This window comes from Bison bison, unplaced genomic scaffold (assembly GCF_000754665.1).
Source record: "Bison bison bison isolate TAMUID 2011002044 unplaced genomic scaffold, Bison_UMD1.0 scf7180017864384, whole genome shotgun sequence".
Classification (NCBI taxonomy): Eukaryota; Metazoa; Chordata; class Mammalia; order Artiodactyla; family Bovidae; genus Bison; species Bison bison.
Window position 1 is genome coordinate 6868473 of NW_011494956.1, and position 12045 is coordinate 6880517.

Below are 12045 nucleotides of genomic sequence, written 5' to 3' on the forward strand. Positions count from 1 at the left end.
ACTTTTTCACTCTCCTCTTTCACTTTCATCAAGAGGCTCTTTAGTTCCTCTTCACTTTCTGCCATAAGGGTGGTATCATCTGCATATCTGCATATCTGATACTTCTCCCAGCAATCTTGATTTCACCTTGTACTTCTTCCAGCCCAGTGTTTCTCATGATGTACTCTGCATATGAGTTAAATAAGCAGGGTGAAAATATACAGCCTTGACATACTCCTTTTCCTATTTGGAACCAGTCTGTTGTTCCATGTCCAGTTCTAACTGTTGCTTCCTGACTTGTATATAGGTTTCTCAAGAGGCAGGTCAGGTGGTCTGGTATTCCCATCTCTTTCAGAATTTTCCACAGTTTATTGTGATCCACACAGTCAAAGGCTTTGGCATAGTCAATAAAGCAGAAATAGATGATTTTCTGGAACTCTCTTGCTTTTTCCATGATCCAGAGGATGTTGGCAATTTGATCTCTGGTTCCTCTGCCTTTTCTAAAACCAGCTTGAACATCTGGAAGTTCATGGTTCACGTATTGCTGAAGACTGCCTTGGAGAATTTTGAACATTACTTTACTAGCATGTGAGATGAGTGCAATTGTGTGGTAGTTTGAGCATTCTTTGGCATTGCCTTTCTTTGGAATTGGAATGAAAACTGACCTTTTCCAGTCCTGTGGCCGCTGCTGAGTTTTCCAAATTTGCTGGCATATTGAGTGCAGCACTTTCACAGCATCATCTTTCAGGATCTGAAATAGCTCAACTGGAATTCTGTCACCTCCACTAGCTTTGTTCCTGGTGATGCTTTCTAAGGCCCACTTGACTTCACATTCCAGGATGTCTGGCTCTAGGTAAGTGATCACACCATCGTGATTATCTTGGTCATAAAGATCTTTTTTGTACAGTTCTTCTGTGTATTCCTGCCACCTCTTCTTAATATCTTCTGCTTCTGTTAGGTCCATACTATTTCTGTCCGTTATGATGCCCATGTTTGGATGAAATGTTCCCTTGGTATCTCATTTTCTTGAAGAAATCTCTTAGTCTTTCCATTCTGTTGTTTTAAAAGAAGCTTAAGGCAAAGGAGAAAAGGAAAGATACACCTATTTGAATGTGGAGTTCCACAGAATAGCAGGGCGAGATAAGAAAGCCTTCCTCAGTGATCAATGTAAAGAAATAGAGGAAAAGAATTTAATGAAATACCCATCATATATTTTTTAAAAAATGAACTTGCTCTTAGAAAATTAAAGTTTTACATTATGTCGTTATTATATCCCCTGTAGCTGCTGTTGTAGTTGTTCAGTCACTAAGTTGTAGCTGACTCTGTGACCTCATGGACTGCAGTGCACTGAGTTCCTCTGTCTTCCACTATCTCCTGGAAGTGAAAGTGAAAGTTTCTCTGTCCTGTCTGACTCTTAGCAACCCCATGGACTATATAGTACATGGAGTTCTCCAGGCCAAAATACTGAAGTGGGTAACCTTCCCTTCTCCAGGGGATCTTCCCAACCCAAGGATCGAACCCAGGTCCCTCACATTGCAGGCAGATTCTTTACCAGCTGAGCCACAAGGGAAGCCCACTATCTCGCAGTTTGCTCAAATTTATGTCCATTGAATACCTAACATTCCAGGTTCCTATGCAATATTGTTCTTTACAGCATCAGACTTTGGTTTCAGCACCAGACACATGCACAACTGACCATCGTTTCTGCTTTGGCCCAACCTCTTCATTCTTTCTGGAGCTATTTGTAATTGCCCTCTACTCTTTCCCAGTAGCATATTGTACACCTTCTGACCTGGGGACTCATCTTTCAGTTTCGTATCTTTTTGCCTTTTCATACTGTTCATGGAGCTCTCATGGCAAGAATACTGGAGCGGGTTGCAGTTCCCTCCCCTAGTGGCCAAGTTTTGTCAGAACTCTTCATTATGATCCATCTGTTTTCGGTGGCTCTGCATGGCATGGCTCTTAGCTTCATTGAGTTACTCAAGCCCCTTCACCATGACAAGGCTGTGATCCATCAATGGGTCCCCTGTAGCAGTGGTACTCAATTAGGGAATATTGCCTCTTGGTGGGGAAAGGGTACATTGGACAACCTCTGGAAACATTTTTGGTGTCATAACCAAGGAGTAGGGATTGGTATCTAGTGGGAAGAAGCCAGGAATATTGCAAAACATCCTACACTGTACAAGGCAATTCCAACAACCAAGAATTAACCAGCCCAAAATGTCAATAATGATATGCTATTGAGAAATTCTGACCTACAAAATTCTGCTGTTAGGTAGTAAGGTTTTAGGTATGAAAGCTTTATTGTTTAGCATTCTTTTCTACAGCATAAAAAGTGTGTGTATTTACACTTATTGCATATCTTGTGATTATAATGTTATGAACATTGTCAATTCAAAGAAACTTTGTATCATTACAGCTGTTACTAGTATACATCTGCTCAAAGTATAAATGTCACATTTTGAGCATTATAAAAATAATACTTCATTGAAATACATTTCTTAAGAGATTGGATTTTTTTATCATTTAGGTAAAGTTTTCACAGATGAGTATTATTTATTGCTGTAATCTGACAGAGTTCAACATAATTCTTTTTCTCTTTTTCAACTTAAGAGATGTAAAGGCCAAAATGTCTGTTTATTTGAGAGGAGTTAAAAAATGTTACACAGTAATGTCCTTTAATAATTTTTATTCCTTCAATGTTGTATGCCAAAAATCATTACTTACAGTGGTTTATCAGAATATTTTTAATGGACATATCAGTTAGGTTTTCCAGTTTAGAAGCAAAGCATTGGAATCTTGATTTAGAAAATGATTCCTTACTGAGTCACTAATTTTCTCATTATTGACTGTTTAGTCCCCTCATCGTTATGTCCTGAAACAATATATCATAATAAATTTAGGATGTGTAAGAGGCATTCCTTTTGGAAAGGCCAAAGAGATAATTCTGTGTACTTAAGTACCTAAAATAGTGTCTGATTTAAGTGATTGTTTATTAGTAGTTGTTGGTTGTATAGGTGGATGGACGAACAACTAAAGTAATTAACACTTTAGGATTAAATACTATTGTAATAGTCCAAAGCTGGAAATGACAGCTGATAGCAAGGCTCAGACAAGTCTGCCTGCAATGCGGGAGACCCAGGTTAAAGTTGATGAGAATATTCTGAATATATTCCAAAGACAGATCTAACAGAATTTACTCAAGGTTTGGGTGAGAGTAAGAACAGCATCAGCTATCAATGCATAGTTTTTGTCCTAAACTACTAAAAGAGTTACCACTTCACTGAGGTGAAGAAGGTTGAGAGGAAAAGAATGAGAAAGATATTGCATTGGCCAAAAAGTTTGTTTGGGTTTTTCTGTAACATCTTGTGGAAAAACCTGATTGTCCTCCAGTTAAAAATAAATACAAAAAGAAAAACCTGAGCAAACTTTTTGGCCAATGCAATACAAGTAAGAGAAGGCAATGGCACCCCACTCCAGTACTCCTGCCTGGAAAATCCCATGGATGGAGGAGCCTGGTGGGATGCAGTCCATGGGGTCGCTACAAGTCGGATACGACTGAGCGACTTCACTTTCACTTTTCATTTTCATGCATTGGAGAAGGAGGTGGCAACCCACTCCAGTGTTCTTGCCTGGAGAATCCCAGGGACGGGGGAGCCGGGTGGGCTGCCGTCTGTGGGGTCACACAGAGTCAGACACAACTGAAGTGACTTAGCAGCAGCAATACAAGTAAAATTTTCCATGTCCATTTACTTCAGTGCCACGTTTGTGTTTCTAAGCTTGATTTAGCTATTGAAACATACAGTTATCTATCAATGTATGAATAATTATTACTTTTAGTCTAATTGAAAGACCTGTGTCATCACAAAATGATGGGGTCTTTGCCCTGTTTTCAGTTCTGACACCTAAAATTGAAATGCTTGACAATGTTAACTGTAAGTCTTCCACTAACTAATGTTAATTATCTGATTTATGTATATTGTTAAAAGCTGTTCAGTGTTTCAATAACGTTTTAATCTCATTTTACTATATTTTAAATCAATGACATTATACACAGGTATTTTTTAGGATGGATTTAATATCAAACAGTTGGCTCTGTTGGATAAAAATAGACTTCTCAAACTCATAAACATCAAAACTATGATTTTGCTTGAGAACATTGAATCATAGTTTTTCTGACATGGTCAGAATAATTCAAATTAGCTCAAGTGCAACTGTAATTTATAATTCTTGATTTATATTAATTCTGATTAACATGCAATATTACATAAGTGTTTTCTGCCTTGACTAGACTAATCCAGAGAGGCACATTTTCTCTTAGTAGATTTTTATTACTTCTGGTTTTTATTCCCCCAGTTTGTTTCAGCAGAGAAAGTAAGATATGCAAAGACAAAAAAATTAACAGCATTTCAATGAGAGATCACTTACTACCCTGTATTAAGATCTGTTGAAAAATTAAACCAAAGCCTATGTAAATTAATATTATTTTCTATTTTTAGGAGTTGGCGTACATACTGGAAATGCCCCTTATCCAATTTCACCAAGTATACGATTCTGAGGTTTGGGGTTCTTAGAGTCCTGTGGAGAGACAGGTACATACATATTAACTTTAACATGTTTGTGAGAAATGTGATGTAAGCAAATATTAAAGGATCATAAATAAGAAATTGTTATAGCTATAGACATTACCTTTGCATTGATAGCACTCCTTTTAGGAGAGTTCACTAATATAATTTTGCTTCTTTTTTCCTTCATAGTCTGTTTTCCTCATAAGCCTCACATATTGTGACTCCTACCTCCCTGAATCTACTGATGATGTTCCTGCCATCTCTGCTGGATGATAATAACTGCAGCCCAATGCTCGCTCTTAAGCAAGCAAGCAAAAAGTTGGGAGAACCACAGCTGCCCTTTTCAACAGCATCTTCTGGGTAGCTAATGCTTGGACTTCTAAGTAAAGATCCCTTCATGGAAACCACACGTATAGGTAAAATATCTGAGTAGTCTCCAGCCTAATTGTTGTGCTCATTTTATAAAAATCAGCCACAGCTGAGGAAGCCTATTTATGTCTTGTGTTTGAGTATCATAGTGTGTATTTAGTATTCAAAATTATGTGGTTTTTGTTTTTTTCCTTATAAAAGAGTTTATAAACCCTTTAGGCAAATAAGTCCCATTTTGGGGACCTAAAGATTCTGTCACTAATTCCTGTGTGTGGGGTGTATATATGTGGGAGGGCATTCCCCACATCGGCAATTCTCTGACATCAGCTGAGTGTCCTACAATTTGACTCGATTCTAACATTATGTATCTGGAGACAGTATTAGATTCCATAGGTTAAGGACTCAGTCCCACAAGACCATCCTATAGTTCAGAAGAAAATTGTGAGCCCAGGTTATTACCTGTGCTTCTGATGACCAGCTACAAATCAGAGGTTCCTAGGACCCACTCCTTGGGTTATAGGTTAAGGAGTCAGTCCCCACAAGACTCCCACTCCCACTTCAGAAGCCAGTTGTGAGTCTAGGTTATCACCTATGCTTCTCACCATATGCCATCCTTGGATTTGGTTAATTTGCTAAAGTGGCTCAAAAAACTCAGAGAAGCATTTTATGTACTAGATTACTGTTTTATTATAAAAGGATATTACTCAGGAACTGCAAAATAGAAGAGATGCATAGGGCAAGGTATCAGAAAAGGACTCAAAGTTTCCATGCCCTCTCCGAGTGTGCCACTGTCCTAACTCTCTACCTGTTCACCAACCCAGGAGTTCTCTGACCCATCCTGTTAAAATTTTGTGGAGACTTCATTACATAGGCACAATTGATTAAACTTTTGGTCGGCCATAGGTGATTGATTCAACGTCCAGTCCCTTCTTTCCTCTCCCCTAGGACAGAGTGGGACTGAAAAGTTCTCTGTTTGAATTGGTTCCCCTGGCAACCAGCAGCATCCTTAGGTGCTCTGCAAAAGTCACCTCATTAACACAGAACTAGCTGTAGGGGAAGGGGGCTTGTTATGAATAAGATATCTTCACCTTGATGGCTCTGGAGTGATCTAAGGAACTGAGGACAAGAGATCAAGTATTGTAACAAAAGGTGCACACATTGCTGGCTGCTCAGGAAATTCCAAGTGTTTAGAACTTTGGGCCAGGAACCAAAGGCCAAATATGTATTTCTTACTACGTCCTATGACGTCTCTTATATGCGGAATCTAAAACGAAATGACACAAATGAACTTATTAATTTAACAGAAACAGTCTCACAAACTTACAGTTGCCCAGGGGAAGGGTGGGGGACAGGGATGGTTACAGAGTTTGGGATGGACATGTACACACTGCTATATTTAAAACCAACAGGACCTACTGTCCTACAGGGAACTCTGCTCAATGTTATGTGGCAGCCTGGATGGGAGGGGAGTTTGGGGGGAATGAATGCATGTATATATATGGCTGAGTCCCTTTGCTGTCCACCTGAAACTATCACAACATTCTTAAGTGGCTGTACTTCCATATAAAATAAAAATAACTATATCACAGAAACTAACTGAAGAGATGTCTTATCATCCAGTATAATCTAATTGTGTAGTATGGCCAGTATAACTGTGAGTTCTGAATAGAAATATAACTGATTGACCTGTCTATCCAATTTGACAGATTGAGAGGCTTTTTTCTTTCTCCTGTCTTCTAGGAAATAGTAAAGCTCTAGTTATTTTTTGAGAAGTTGTTACTGAACCGAATTTGGGTCCACTTGCCTGCCTTGTAGCAAAGCCAACCTACTGGCACTAGGTTGTAGGAAAGGAAAGTACAGTATTTATTTGCAGGGCCCCAACCCCCGTGGCTCACACAGTAAAGAATCTGCCTGCAGTGTGGGAGATCTGGGTTCGATCCCTGGGTTGGGAAGATCCCTTGGAGAAGGGAATGGCAACCCACTCCAGTATTCTTGCCTGAAAAATCCTGTGGACAGAGGAGCCTGGCAGGCTATAGTCCATGGGGTCCCAAAGAGTGGAACATGACTGAGCAAGCGACTTGACACAAGCAAGGATAAAGGGCTGTTTGTGTTCAAAAGACCCAACCCCCAGTGGCTTTCCTGGAAGGGTTTTTAAAGGCAACATTTGGGATGAGGGTTTCAACTCATGGACTTTCTTCTAATTGGTTAGTGGTGAGGTAACAGCATGATCTTTCAGGAATCTCAACCATCAGCTTTCTGGTTCCAACCAGTCAGGGGTCTGTGTGCTTGTGGTCAGCATGTAGTCACCTTCTTCCATTTGGGTTGCTGCTAAGTCGCTTGAGTCGTGTCCGACTCTCTGCGACCCCAGAGACAGCAGCCCACTAGGCTTCCCCGTCCCTGGGATTCTCCAGGCAAGAACACTGGAGTGGGTTGCCATTTCCTTCTCCAATGCATGAAAGTGAAAAAGTGAAAGTGAAAGTGAAGTCCTGCCGACTCTTAGCAACCCCATGGACTGCAGCCTACCAGGCTCGTCTGCCCATGGGATTTTCCAGGTAAGAGTACTGGAGTGGGTTGCCATTGCCTTCTCCGTAGGGGGATCTTAATTTCTGTAGACCAACAGGGAGATATTCATCAGATTGTTAGGTGTATCTCTTGAGGAAAAACTAGGTCTCTTTTTTTTCCACTATCATTACTTTTCTTGCTTTACTGCTTTTCCTTTGTTTCTGTATTCTCTCACTTCCCTAATTAGTAACAGTTTGACCCTGCTCTTTGGAACTCAGGGAAGGCCTAGGAGATTAAAGCCTTTTTTTGCAAACAAGAAACAGGAGACATGGAGGGGCTTTTGTACCCAGGAGGGCCCAGCAGGATCCTGCTCAATTTCAAAGTCAAGAATTAAAATTTTAAATCACATCAAAGGGATTAGAAATATTACATATTCCTTTATTATAAATAAGCTTCCTTGAAGATTTGCCTCCTTCTTAGAAAATACAAGTTTAATAATTATAGATAAGTAAAATATATATATTTTTTTAAAAGTGATCTAATTAATGATAACAGGATTGCTAGAACTTATTGACCAACTGAAAACAGCAACTTAGTGGATTAAACTGAAATGTCAAAATAAAGTATGTTTTTATAGGTGTTACATTATTCTAACATAAGTGAAATTCACTCAGTCATGTCTGACTCTTTGTAACCCCATGGACTGTAGCCTGCTGGGCTCCTCTGTCCATGGAATTTTCCAGGCAAGAATACTGGAGTGGGTAGCCATTCCCTTCTTCAGGAAATCTTCCCAACCCAGGGATTGAACCCAGGACTCCCACACTGCAGGCGGATTCTTTACCATCTGAGCCACCATGGAAGCCCGTTCTAACATAAGGTAGCACTTAATTACAGCTATCAGTTTGCAGACCTAGTGGCAAATACAGTAATTGAAGTTCTAGAATTTATTTTAAAAGAAGCTTTAAACTCTACATAAGGGCAGATTTTATTTTATTTTATTTTTGGCTGTGCTGCATGGCTTGCAGGATCTTAGTTCCCATACCAGGGATCAAACCCAGACCCTAGGAGTGAAAGCCTCCAGTCTGACCATTAGACAGTCAGGAAATTGCCAAGGGAAGATTTTAACTCTTTCTTTGGGTAAGGTTTTGATTCCCAAGTCTTTAAGACACTAGCACTTAGTATGGAACTGTAGATAATGAACAATAATTTAGAAAACAGTAATCTCCAATATTAGGAGAGAAAAACTAGCTCACTGTCAGTCTTAAAGCAATGGCCAATAGTAAATAGTAAACATTTTGCAGTAAAAATCATTAAATCATAACATGAATAATCATTTATTAATTGTTGGGAATGTTTGTCCCTTCTAAATTGACTACAAACTTGAAGTAATTGCAAAGGAAATTTCAGAGAAAATACTAAGAAAAAAATTATCTTAAAAAATTGCTTTCAAATTCCACAGATGTTTTTAAAAGTCACAGCTTAATATGCAGGTTAATCCTCAGGAATACTATAGGTCAGCTTTCTAGAGATCTCCGAAGTGCTTTCTATTCATTATTATTTCTCCTCAGCATCATTATATCTTGCAAATTATAGAATACTTGACATCCTTAAACACCAAACTCTGTTTCCTCACTTACAGTGACTGCTAATTTCTGTTTCGGTACCCTTTCATATGATGCAGCCTGGAAACTCCAGAAATAAGCTTGGGCAAAATGGGGATTATCGTCCATATATTCTTTTTAACAGGGACATTGACCATTGTCCTGTGCTGACATTGTCCATAATCTGAAACAATTGATTCATATATTTTGTCCAGTTTCTATTCGTTATGCATGCATGTGCTCAGTTGCTCAGTCATGTCTGACTCTTTGTGACTACATGGAGTATAGCCCGCCAGGCTTCTCTGCCCATGGGATTATCTTGGCAAGAAAACTGGAGTGGGTTGCCATTTTCTCCTTCAGAGGATCTTCCCAATCGGGGATCAAACCTGCGTTTCCTGCATTAGCAGATGGATTCTTTGTCACTGAGCCACCTGGGAAGCCCTATTTTTTATGGCAGGAGGTTAAAATCTGGTTCCTCTTATTCCACCATAGCTGGAAACTAAACTTCAGAGTGTTTAAAAGAATTTTTTTTGGAATTCCATTCCTGGAGAACACACAAACTTTCCAGCTTTACTACTAAATTATTTACCACTAAATTCAGTTTTAGAATGAACAGTTTCACACACATTTATGTCACTTGCTTGGTCCCTAAAGTTGGCTGAGTTTGCACTGATTTCTAGTGTCACCTTTCCAGTCAGCTTTCTATACTTAGACTTTTCCCTTTTACAACACGAGAGTTCCTACAACTGTTCAAGAAAAAATGACAAAATTAATACATGGGGCAATCCAAATCCAAACAGCAAAGGACATTTTCCCCAAAGAAGCCAAAAAAACCTGTAGAAACGTGATACCTAGGTACACTTGCTTCACAAAACAAAACTGAGCTGCTCTAAGATATTTACATTCAAGATTCTTGAGCTTTGCCCAGGAACAATAGATTGATGACTTGATTTACATTTACTTTACAGGCCACTTTGTGTCTTTCTTAGAGCAAAGAAATAATCTAAAGGTATATTTAACCTCTTAAAAGGTAGACATATTATAATATTTAGATGGCATTTTCCCCAGTTTGTATTCATCAATGATTCAGAAGCATCTTGTAGTCCAGTTTGTTACCTTTTTGCATAAATGTAGTGAAATAGACAAATATTTGGTCTTTGTCTCTAGTTCCTCACACAAAACTAAAATTTCTTGAACTTCTTTAGTGATAAGCAGGCCTTTAGATCACTTCAGAATGGGGTCTGGTCACCAGAAAGGCCAATCTGTTATCAGGGTAGTGTGTAATTTTCTTGGTTCTGTCTCACATCAGCAAAGATTTGAAATGGCAAACCAGTATTACAGCTTGGTTACAGCTCAGTTTTATTTGGCAAGCAAAGGATAGTACACCCTTGAGGCATGAGGGTGGGCTGACCCAAAAGGAGAAGCCTCAGTCTGTCTTGGCTTCCTCCTTTCATATGTTTGTCTCCTACCCCACCTTGAGCCTGCCCTATGCAAATTGGGCTAGCCAAGGGTGTTTGTTCACCCGAAGTTTTCACTGTGGGTTTTCTTTTGTTCCATTTTCATAGACTTTTCCCTTTCTTTGTCTTTTAGCCCCTGCTATTTTGGATTCCTTTTTCCTATTCTAACTACCTAGCACCATGATTAGAAGCTTGGAAGTTTTGTTGCCTGAAAACTACATAGATTTGCCTCTTGGAGAGTGCAAAAGACATAACCAAGCCAAAGAGCAGAGGAAGGATTTATTCCTTGCAGCAAGTGAGGAGGATGACAGGGATTTCTCCCAAAGCCTTCTCTCCCCATACAGCAAAATTGAGGAAGTTTTAAGCTAAGAGTATATTCATATTCATGAAAGGGCTTGAGTAGTGTATGCATATTCCTGAAGGGGCTTAAGCAGAGGAGAATTTCACACTGTATTGGGGCAGAGGTTGACCAGGTCCAGGCTTTAGTTGATTAAAAGTCACAAATACCAGGAAAGGTCAGCATCATCTTTCCTTAGGTTCCACTACTCTGACATCTCAGCATGTAGGTAGTTCACTGTCCTTCACCTGAATGGATAGTTCCTGTGAAACTCAAAGATATGTATCAGAGTGTTATGTATATCTGTTGAGGAGGAACTATAAATCTGTTTTATCACTGAACTGCTCCTTGACCGCTTTTGCTTTGTTCCTACATTTCCTCATTTCTTTTAAGATTATTAATTACTGAGACCTGTTAGCAGAAACACACTGACTAAAACTGTCCACCCTGGCCAGGCACCGTAGTAACCATTTGCAAGGGTTGTTTTATGACTGGAGGTCCTGGTAAGGAACAAGAACTAATAAGCCACCACCAACTGGTAGAGTTCAGGAAAAGTCCAAAGGAGACACCATGTATCTGAGCACCTCCCAGAATCCTCCTCGCTGGCATCCATCTTGGCTGAGCAATGCGTGTACCACCAGGAAGGACTCTTGAGTCAAAACAATTAGTCAGAGACAACCTGGAAGCTAATCCTATTACCATAGAACCCGAGACTGGGAGCCGTGTGACAGAGCAGTTCTCCTGGGTTCCCTTACCCTACTGCTCTTTGCCTGGGGTCCCCTTCCCAATTAACTCTCTTGCGTTGTCAGCAAGTGTATCTCCTCAGATGATTCATTTCCAAGTGTTAGACAAGAGCCCCGTTTGGGGCCTGGAAAGGGTCTCCCTTCCTGCAATAGACTTTGTGAAGAGCAAGTATTGTGGCCAGGCTTAGATCACAAAATGATTTAGGACAAAAATGGCTTCTCACATGTTTACAAAGCCACGCCTGGTTCTCTTTCGCTGGGACCCCTTACCCTATCCACTTACACTTTCAGTCCTACCCTCCAGCCTTCAGGAAGCGGGGAGGGGCTGGTGACTGGGTATTTACAAGTTTTCAGTAACTTAGTCTTCATGCCCATATAATGATACCTCCTTAAAAACCCCTAATGGATGGAATCTGGAGAGTTTTTCATTTGATAAACTCATTGAGGTGCTGGGGTTAATGCATCCAAAAAAGGCATTGAAGTTTCCCA

The 12045-nt window shown here is 39.8% G+C and overlaps 1 long non-coding RNA gene across 1 annotated transcript in view; it reads left to right on the forward strand.

Moving 5' to 3' along the window:
* Positions 1-6512, forward strand: part of LOC105001764 — a 10204-nt gene extending 3692 nt beyond the window's left edge. Inside the window, exons 2-3 of the long non-coding RNA XR_826896.1 lie at positions 4479-4571; positions 4737-6512. This is a non-coding gene — a long non-coding RNA (uncharacterized LOC105001764). The remainder of the gene's footprint in view (positions 1-4478; positions 4572-4736) is intronic.
* Positions 6513-12045: the final 5533 nt, after the last annotated feature.